This window comes from Saccostrea cucullata, unplaced genomic scaffold (genome assembly GCF_032062105.1).
Source record: "Saccostrea cucullata isolate Sc308-1 unplaced genomic scaffold, CSIRO_AGI_Scuc_v1 ctg7322, whole genome shotgun sequence".
Classification (NCBI taxonomy): domain Eukaryota; kingdom Metazoa; phylum Mollusca; class Bivalvia; order Ostreida; family Ostreidae; genus Saccostrea; species Saccostrea cuccullata.
In genome coordinates, this window is record NW_026927615.1 from 19,659 (window position 1) to 30,421 (window position 10,763).

Below are 10,763 nucleotides of genomic sequence, written 5' to 3' on the forward strand. Positions count from 1 at the left end.
GACCTATATAAAAATAAAAGACTTGTAATGACCTAACTGAAAAAAATATATTGAAGGAGGTTGAAAGGGAAAACTACTTAAATATTTTCTCCTTGTAAGACAGAAAAGTGAGAAAAATAGAAAGAGGAATATTCACTGAGTGCCTTTGGCATTTCAGTAATTAAAATTTTATTATTAAGATTTATTAATGAACATATAAATATTCCAAAAATGAAGGTTCAAACATTGAACATTAAGTGCCTTTTTATTTTATTTTTTTATATATACTTTTGAAAAATAAAATTCATTTAAAGATCTACAATATGCATGTATAAGGTTTAAAACGTTTAAAACAACGTTATGACTTTTTAACGTTATTTTGACGTAACGTCAATGTGTACCAACACCGTGCGCAACGTCCTAGCCCTTACCGTTCAAAAGTTATAGTCAAGGTTTAAGTTTTTTATTAGTACAAAAAATGTCCAAGGTCAAAAGGTCAAGGTTGTTGGTATCAAATGAAAGGTCTTGCCACAAAGAACACATAAATGAAATATGAAAGTCCCAGTATATACTGTTCAAAAGTTGTAACCAAGGTTATAGTTTTTAAAAAGTATGTCAAACTCTAAGGTCAAGGTAAAAGGATCAAAGTTCTTGGTATTTAATGAAAGGTCTTCTCAAAAGGATTACATATGTGAAGTATGAAAGCCCTAGCCCCCTACCATTCAAAAGTTTTGGTCAAGGTTAAAGTTTTTTCATAAGTACGTAAATCTCCAAGGTCAAGGTCAAAATTGTTGGTATCCAATGAAAGGTCTTGCTACAAACAAGACATATGTAAAATATGTAAGTCCTAGTACCTACCATTCAAAAGTTATGGCCAAAGAAAAAGTTTGGAATTTTTGTGTAAAAGTGGGTCAAACTCCAAGGTCAAGGTCAAAAGGTCAAATTTGGTGGTACCCAAAGAGAGGTCTTCTCATAAGGAAAACACATGTGAATATGAAAGTCAGAGCTCCACTTAATCAAAAGTTATGGGCAAGGTTTAAGTTTTTGTGACGGACAGACAGACTGACGGACAGACAGACGGACAGCTAGACAAACGAATGAGATTTAATGTCCCCTCGCTTTCGCTAAAGCGGGGGACAACTATTTTACACTTAAATGAAAAAATGTCACCCCCCTCCCCAATTCTCCTTGTCTGTTTTATGATAGGATTTTTTATTTTAGTTCTTAAGTATATTTAAGAACAATTTCTACACATTCACCTAACACATGTTAAAAAGATGAATATATATTGAAAGATTTTAAAAAAAAGGATTTTTATTTTATTATCTGTATTTTTTTCATCTTCACAAGATTTATTAAACTACGTGGTCCCAACTGGAAGAAGAGGAAAAAAACAATTAAAGCTTCTATCTTCCATTTTTTAACCATTATGTGTCCACTGGCAAGGTGCCTGTTAGGAGAACATCAAAAAGAAGCAAAAATAAATGTGCAAAAGTCGATAATTCATCAAAAGAATTTTTTTTATTTCCTTCTCCTACGGGACGTTTTCATTCTGATGTTCGTAAACCTAAAAATAAAAAAAAATACTGGCGTAACAGTTTTTCTTAAAATGAAAACAGTTATATTCTATATGATATAACACACGTTAAAACAAAAAAGGAAATTTCATCGGGACACATTTTAACAAGTTTTGTCAAAAACAGAATCAAATTTTATGCACAGGATGAAAGAGTCCCTTTTAATCACACAAATCTTTGCTGAAAATATCATCAAGGTAAGTAATTGACCATTCAAGCATCTTTCGTGGTGCAGTGGCTAGCAAAAAGTAAGGAGTCAATCCTTACGTAGTGGGTTAAAAATCCCACTGTGGGACGTGGAGACCGGTCTTTCGGAAGAGACCGTATAAACCAAGGTCCCGTGTCGCAGTAGGTGCTTCCCCCTTAAGTATGAAGTCTTAAGCGCCCAAATGCATTGCTTCTCATACATGTATCCACATGATATTAACCACCTCTGCACTACCCTTTAAATACAGTCACAAGTTAACTGTCAAATGTTATGTGATATGTGTCTAATCTGCTGTTCAAATACATAAAGAAATCATCAGAAACATGGTTAAGTAAGCCTTTTTTCCAAGCATGAGATCTCCGTAGTATTTTTGGAATACTCACTAGTATCTTATCTCATTCAGATTATTGTTCAGTTAGAAAGTATCGCCATTGCCTCGTTTGCATATGAGTTTATTCTTACATTAGAAAATCCAGTTTGGTCGATCTGTTCATAATGGGAAAGACCAACCAGATTTTACAATTTTTATAAAATAGCATGTGAGCGCAGTTTTCTCCTTTCACATATAGGTAGATTTCAATAAAATTCAGTGCCTAGCCAAAGGAGAAAATTGTACTACCTGCGCACGTATACTTTATGAGCTACAAAGAGTGGGGCGGGATCAAAATTAGAAAAAAATGGAATTAGATAGAAACATGACACCCCTTCCCAAAAGATGAATATCTTTCAAATCACCTGTTGCAGCTCTGTTAAGGCTGAAAAGTAAAGTGGGGCCTAATTTATACGGGGAAGGCTAACTGTGACATCACACAAAATAATTTTCCTCATAATACCAGGGTATGAAATAATTTGCAACTTTAAATTGTATAAGTATTATAAACATTATAAGCATTATAAACAAATTTACAACTTTTCAATGCATAATAGCTGGTTAAATCCCACATAGCAGGATTTTAACAAATCAATGATCGCAAGGATGCTGTCGATATTAAGTATTTCATTTGCTGTGAGAGGGAAATAAAGTAATTTGTACGCATTGAAAAAAAATTTCCATGAATAAACATAATATTATTTCCAGATTTTAGGTAGACTATTTTTACCAATATAAAACGTTTGTTGAGTGCAATTACTCAATGATTATCGAGACAGTGTATTTAAATAACTATAGCGTGTTTATGCGTACATATTTGGCATGTTTTACATTGAGTTGCCTTATTAAATCGCCTTTTCGCAAGGGCATACACTCAATAGATCTTATCATTTTCTTGCAAATAAATAAAAGACATTTTCCTTAACTTTAAAAATGCTGCTTCTTTCTTTAATTCGAAAGCGTGACTACATAAGTACAAAAAATAGTTGATAAAGGCCACATATGTTTCGACATTAGCCTATTTACTTGAAATTTTTACTTATAAAACAATAATTCTTTTCAAAACAGCAGCACTTTCCAGAAATTATAAAGTATATAGTAACATATCATAGCTTTAACTTTTAATTTTGAAAAGAATATCCACTTGCGGTATTGAAATTAGTTTATGACCTACATTAAGTACACATACTTGACATTTATCACGTGACTGATCGAACTTTATTCAGTACAGAGTAGGTTACACTGTATTATTTCAAGAAGTGTTTAAGTTTTTTGATAATAATACAGTTTTGTAAAGAATACATTTCATTTCTTTTATTTTTTGTATAATGCAAAAGCGGTTTTTACGGTACAAATTGTACTCATCTCTGTGGACATTGTACAAAAAACGCAACATGTGATCACATTAATGGTTCCTGTCCAAACGGATACTGTGAGCCAGGATGGGAACATACACCTGAAAAGAGATGTGATGAAGGTGCCTATTGAATGTCCACTTTCTGTAACTCTCATTATCACTTACAAAACAAAATCGAATTTTACTTGTTTGTTTTTGTATCAGAATGTGACAACGGTACATTTGGATTATACTGTAAGCACAGTTGTAGTGGAAACTGCGCAGGTGGATTACACTGCTCCAAAGTAAATGGGTATTGTTCACGAGGGTGTAATGATGGATGGATAAAGTTTTTTTGCAATGAAAGTAATTTCGTTATCGATATGTTTTTAAATGAACAATGTTAACGATAAAGTGATTAAATTATTATGCTCCCAAGAAAGTCGTTTCGAGAGTATATAGTTTTTGTCGTGTCTGTCTGTCTGTCTCTCTGTCTGTGTAGCTGTCTCTGTTTTTCTTTTTACCCGCAAAAACTTTAACCATAGCCATAACTTTTGATAAAGTAGAGCTGTGACTTTCATATTTCACATGTGCATTTTTTGTGACAAGATCTTTCTTTGGGTACCACCAAATTTGACCTTTTGACCTTGACCTCGAAATTTGACCCATTTTTAGACAAAAATATTTAATTTTTACTTTGGCCATAACTTTTGAACAGTAGACTCCAGGATATTTATACTTCACGTATATTTTTTTGTGGCAAGACCTTTTACTGGATACCATCATTCTTGACCTTTTCACCTTGACCTTCACATTAACTTTGGCAATATCTTTTGAACGGGAAAGGCCAGCGCTTTCATATTTCACATATGTAATCCTTTTAAAAAGACGCTTCATGGGATATTATGACCTTTTGACCATCAAAAAAAACCTTGACCATTACTTTTAAAGGGTAAGAGCCAGTGCATTCATACTTTACATATTCTGTCCTTATGACAGGACCTTTCATTGATATCGAGACCATTGACCTTATGACCTTGACCTTAGAGTTTGACCTACTTAAAAAAAACATTGGCCATAACTTTTGCACGGTTAGGACTAGAGCTTCAATACTTCATGTCTGTTTTCTTCGTAGCAAGAGCTTTGATTGGATACCAATAATTATGACCTTGACCTTGGGGATTTCTGGACTAATAAAAAAACATTAACCTTGGCAATAACTTTTTAAGAGTAAGGGTAAGGGCTTTCATACTTCCAAAATGTAATTCTTGTGACAAGACCTTTCATTTAATACCAATAACCTAGACCGTTTGACCTTGATCTTGGAGTATTACGTACTATAAAAATCTTTTTAACCCCTTGGCAATAACTTTTGAATAGTTGATGCTATGGCTTTCATACTACAGACATTGATCTTTGTGGAAAGACCTTTTATTGGATACCAATAACCTTGAACTTCTGACCTTGATCTTGAAGATTTATGTACTTATGAAATAACTAAAGCCTGGCCATAACTTGGGAACAGATGGTGATAGGGCTTTCATGTTTTACAATTGTATTTCCAGTTAGGAGACCCTACTTTGGGTACCAATATGTTAACATTGCTTTTAAGAGAAATTTAATTTTCACTATGTTGCCATACGGGGGCATCAGTGTTTCACAAACACATCTTGTTTTTTTCGATTGTTAACGAGTATGAGTTTCTCTGTGTGTGAAATATCTATAATTGTAGATGTATAGATATATTTTGAAGGATGAATGATATATATTCAAAGACTCTATAATTTAATTTATTTTTGCTTAGAAAACAAAACAATCAATTTTAAAAGTTTATATCTGATTTAAAAAAATGAACTCTTTCTTCTTTTAAAGGAAAAGACCGTTATCCCAGTTTTTTTGTCTATAATCAACATTTTTTCCGTAAACAGAGCGTCTTAACAATTGAAGATTGTTAAGCAACATCCATTATGTGTGATTTCTTTACGCTTCTTCAGTATACAAACATACATAAATTAGCATATAATATTATCTTTAGCATGCAACGACTATTATTATGGAAAGAACTGTTCAAATCCCTGTGGAAAGTGTGCAAAATCCTCAAAATGTGATCACGTAGATGGTTCCTGTCCTAATGGATACTGTGAAAAAGGATGGAAAAATACACCTGATAAGAGATGCAATATTGGTATGTCCATCAATTTTGAATTATCCTTATATGTTTAATAGAAATAAGAAACAAAAGTATATCAAATTACAGAATTCACTTTATTGATTAAATCATTTAATTTATGAAGAAAAGGCTAATATTTTAACATAAAATTCAGCCTATTATAGAAATTGAAAAAAAAAATATTGATGAGATTTTTAGTGTGTCATGTTTTTAACTCAATTATCATTAATTCTATCATGATTATTGCAAAGATCAATTAAATGCCGCGGAAATATTCTCCAATAAATCACGAACGTCATCAAAAAATTATCAGATAAGAAACTCGTACCAAACATGAACAATTCAAATGGATGTTTTCCTGTAGAATGAAATGCCTGATAGGTCCACATCGATGCGTCGTCTTTTGCAGCTTAAACACTGTAAATTGCATCAAGTTGCTGATGATTGTCGGTTTTTTATAGTTAAGCAGGGCTATTCCATGGACCTCCCTACACATTTAAAAAACGTGATTTTGTTATTGTATATTTATCAAAACTAATAAATACATATTACGAACAAATTTATAATTCAAAAAAGCTATTTTAATGCAACGAAACCTAAAATCGTCTGCATTCCATACACAGGTAAGCAAACACATTTTCCCTCTGGTGTTAAATGGCACAGCGTAATCGTGACATGTTGACCTGATTCGTTTCTCTCTAGAGGAAACCATCAGCTGTAATTTAGCGATCTGAGTAGACATGGCAGAATAGAAATAAAGTCCTTGTTGTCGTGAATGATGCAGGATAACCTCCTAGGTCTAGAAATGCTGTTTGAAATATAAATGCATATGCTAACGTCTCGGCTTTTATCTTTCAAACAGCATTTCTCGATCTCGGAGGTTATCCTGCAACATTCACGTAAGCGTGAACTTTTCTTAAGTAATACATGTATATGATATGAATAAAATTATCTTGTAGCATGTCATATAATTCATGTTTTGTTCATTACTTTTCTTAACATTTTTTGAAAAAAATACTCCTTGGTTTCAATATGATTAATTGTCATGGTTTATAAATAGATATTGGACACAAGAAGGATATGGAGATAACGAACAGTATTCAATCTCAAAATCCATAAAACAATACAAAATAAGAGCAGAGCAAACACTGATCCCTGAGACATTAGAAGTAGGATCAGGTGCCATGAAGGAGTGCTAATGGCGCTATGGACAATGAATCTTCAGTCAAAAGAGATAATTTTATATATTATACTTTCATGTAAATTACTTGAATCTGATTCGTCGAGAAACATTTGATATAAATACTACTACCCGCTGAATAATGAAGCCATGCCCTCCTGCTTAGCAACAGTCAACATTGCTTGACGACGGGTGGTATTACAAAAAAATAGCGACTGCGTGGAATTTATGCACGCAGGGTTCACTGTAATATGTATTTGTATAAAACATTCAGTACAATATAATAAATATTGCAAGTAGTTGAGTGTAACATTGAAAAATTTTCACCCCTCGAAAACCATTGTGAACCTCGGCTGCGCCTCGGTTGACAATGGTTTTCTTGGGGTAAAATTTTCAATGTTACACTCAACTGCATGCAATATTTATATAATACCAGTTTACAAAAAATACAATACCAAACCCGATAAAATTAAACATAATTGTCGCATAACAGCACAGTACAAGTGGTATACATGTAACTAATTCAACCGCAGATTTTAGTCAATTTTACTATGCACTTTTAACCTTTCCAACTCTAATAATAATTATTTTTGAAATATTTATACCATCATTTCTGATTCAAGGGAGAACTTAAACAATATGACCAGAAATATGTATGTTGAATATAAAACATGTACATGTATATTGTTTTTTTTATGTGTATCCATATGAGTGAAAAATTCCCGAGAGAGATCTTTTTACAACAAACAAACAAACAAATGTAAGTCAAACTCAAAGGTCAAGGGTTCAAAATTCTTGGTATCTAAAGGAAAGTCTTGTATCAAGGAATATACATATGAAATAAGAGAGAAATCCCTAGTACTTCCTGTTCAAAAGTAATTGCCAAGGTTTTTAAAAGTTAGTTTAAAAGTGGATCAAACTTTAGGGTCAAGGTCAAAAATATTTATAGCCGTTGAACGTTCACAATGAATACACATGTTAAGCATGAAAACCCTAGCACCAAGTTTAAATTTTAGTATTTTTCTTGTCACTAGGAATTTTTATACCTATGAAATGTGGAAGCCATTGATATAACTTACAAGAAACGGACATAATAAAAACACAAGAAACAACAGACATTTAATATTAGTGTCAAATGGAAATTATTTTCAACTTCTTTGGATTCACAAGATCATTTATAATATCAGGTACAGGGAGGGACTTGGGAGACCGGAGCCCTAACCCCAACTTTGGAATTTGCAAAGCTTTTTTTTTTTTTTTTTTTTTTAAGGACTGTATACTGAAGCAAATAAAAATGACTTTTCATACACCCCCCCGCCCAAAAAAAAAAAAAACGATGAACCCCACCATCATTGCTTTTATTTTGTTATTTTTTTTATTTTTTTTCTCAGAAAATTTTAGCCTGGAATTTTTTTGACTGAGGTCGGACCCCCCACCCCCACCCGGAAAAAACAATTCTTGATCTGCATCGTTATAACTGATTGTCACGGCGACAACGGGAGATAACTTCACAATGTGAAATTCGTTTACTGTTGCATGCGATGATCTTTGACCCTTTTTGAAGTTCAACCTTACTATTTGCATTTTGGTTAATTTTAACGTAATCTATACTAAAACATGTTCTAACCGACTGTCATAGGTCCTGTCAACTTCATTAAATAAAATCCATATAATCCAATTAAAACACAGAATGATTTTGACTGATTCACCATCAGCATGTGCTATCTCATTCGGCAAACCTTCGCTGATACCGTCACCTTCATTAGATGAGGTTTGAATCGGCCGAGTAGTGATATTCTAAATATATAATCATAATGAGTGACGCAAACCTAATGTGATGTAGAAATTTTTAAAAAGGAATTCACATGTAAACATGTCTAGTGTGCTCTGTGTGAACGTAACACCAGCACCGTGCGCGGCGTCAAGGACAAATTTCAAATATCATTGATAATAAAAGATGTTTTATCATAACTTTACCATCTAGGCCTTAAAAAAAAACGTGTGTGTGGTGGTAGGGGTTGGGGGTTGGGGTTGGGGGTGGGGCATTGACAGATTGATTGGTTGTATTTTCAATGGGGTTTTTTTTTTGCCTGGCCAAATACTAAAAAACAGTTTGCACATTATAATAAATTCATCAAAAACGGTTTGTACTGAAATAATATTTGTGTTGTTGAAAATTAAATACCAATTACTAAAAAAAACCAACAAACAAACAGTTTGCACATTATAATAAATTCCTCAAAAACCCTTTTTACTATAATAATATTTATGTTGTTGAGAAAGTAAATTTAAAAAAATCCAGCTATGGGCAAATTATTTATCAGAATCTAATTACTATCATTAATGAAATTCCGTTATTTCAGACAGTTTAGTGAAGGTATTACTGTTTCATGACTGCATAGAGTTTAATTTTTGTTCCACCCTATTTCAAATTGATATCGTTTTTTTTTTAATTATTATTCTTAAATTCATCATACATTATGCCAAATACTAGCTGCTAGCATTTGTATTTGAATATTGATTCATAGGTGTACAATTAACACGTTTTTTTTTTCAGTTAAATTCGGGATTCCTTCATGAATTTGTCGCGAAATTGACGCGAATATCAGTACTTATTGCAATTCTTGCGCCACAGTTAAATATGAAATGATGGAGAACCCAGGTTATCATTGAACACCACTGTAGTAAGGACCTGTTTTAGAGATTCATAATCCCTTGCATTGATCCTTTTGTGTCTTTTCTTTTTTAAATTTACAGCATGCAGTCACGGGCACTTTGGACATAATTGTCAAGAAATATGTGGTAAATGTGAAAACAACAAAACATGTGATCACATAAATGGATCCTGTCACGGATTTTGTGAACCCGGATATCAGGGAGAAGAATGTCAAAATAGTTAGTAGTCTTTATATCTGATGTTGAAATTCTTGGTCGACATAGACAATTCTCTATGAAGTATAATTTCAAATGATTAAAAACTAAATATTTACATTTGCCAATGTCTTTCCTTATATGGCAATACTAAAAAAATGACATTCAATTTTCGATGACATGCAGTGGGTCACATGATCAGACTTTCTTGCGTATGGAAAGCAAACTGCACGTGCAATTTGGAAAGTTCCGACTGTGACGTCACATAACGTTGTAGTAACGTTACGTTGCATTTCAAAATCTAAGTCTAAATAATGCTTATATTTGTTTGTAAACTAAATGAAAACGTAAAATATAAATATTAGAAATAAAATATAATTTTTTTAGAGTTTCATTGGGGTATGACATGAAGTCGGTACGTGATCAAATCGACTATAATGCCCTTCGGGCGTTATAGAATTTGATCATGTGACCGACTTCATGTCATACCCCAATGCAACTCTAAAAATGATATCTTATTTCTTAAATGACAAAATAAAAATATGATCTAAAATGTTTTTTTCTTAATAATTTCCTACATTCATCAAACTTTCAATTGTGTAAATATTGACTTTTAGAGAAGGGAAATATTTTTCTTTGTATAACATTGAACGGAGGATTATTATTATTATTATTTTTCTTTTTTTTTTTGCTTTATGATTAATTATTACATATTTAGTATTACATTTCAAGCAGAGCAGAGGAACCTGTTGATCCATCATTTTACATCTTTCAATTTCTAAGCTACATATACTTTATGCAAAAAATGATAATATGCCTAGATGCATTTGATACTCCACGAAAATTTTTTCTTCTTTTATTGATCTTAATTTTTATTTTAGAAATGTTGGTACTAATAAATTCAAGCATTATTTTTCTATTATGGAATTGCTTTCCATGTTGCTTGTCAGAAAAGCATTTAAAATTATTTGAATGGAAATTGTGTTGTTAAAAAAATTGTTACTTTTCCTTAATAATTGGTGCAATTATTTGATTTTCATCTGTATTTAAGAGTCAAAATCAGCAAGCATCG

At 32.2% G+C, this 10,763-nt stretch overlaps 1 long non-coding RNA gene across 1 annotated transcript; it reads left to right on the forward strand.

The window, feature by feature from the left end:
* Positions 1-3,467: 3,467 nt before the first annotated feature.
* Positions 3,468-9,709, forward strand: LOC134274981 (uncharacterized). The gene is made up of 4 exons (XR_009993744.1): positions 3,468-3,611; positions 3,696-3,836; positions 5,506-5,655; positions 9,578-9,709. It is a non-coding gene; the product is annotated as an uncharacterized LOC134274981 (long non-coding RNA).
* The last annotated feature ends 1,054 nt before the right edge of the window (positions 9,710-10,763 follow it).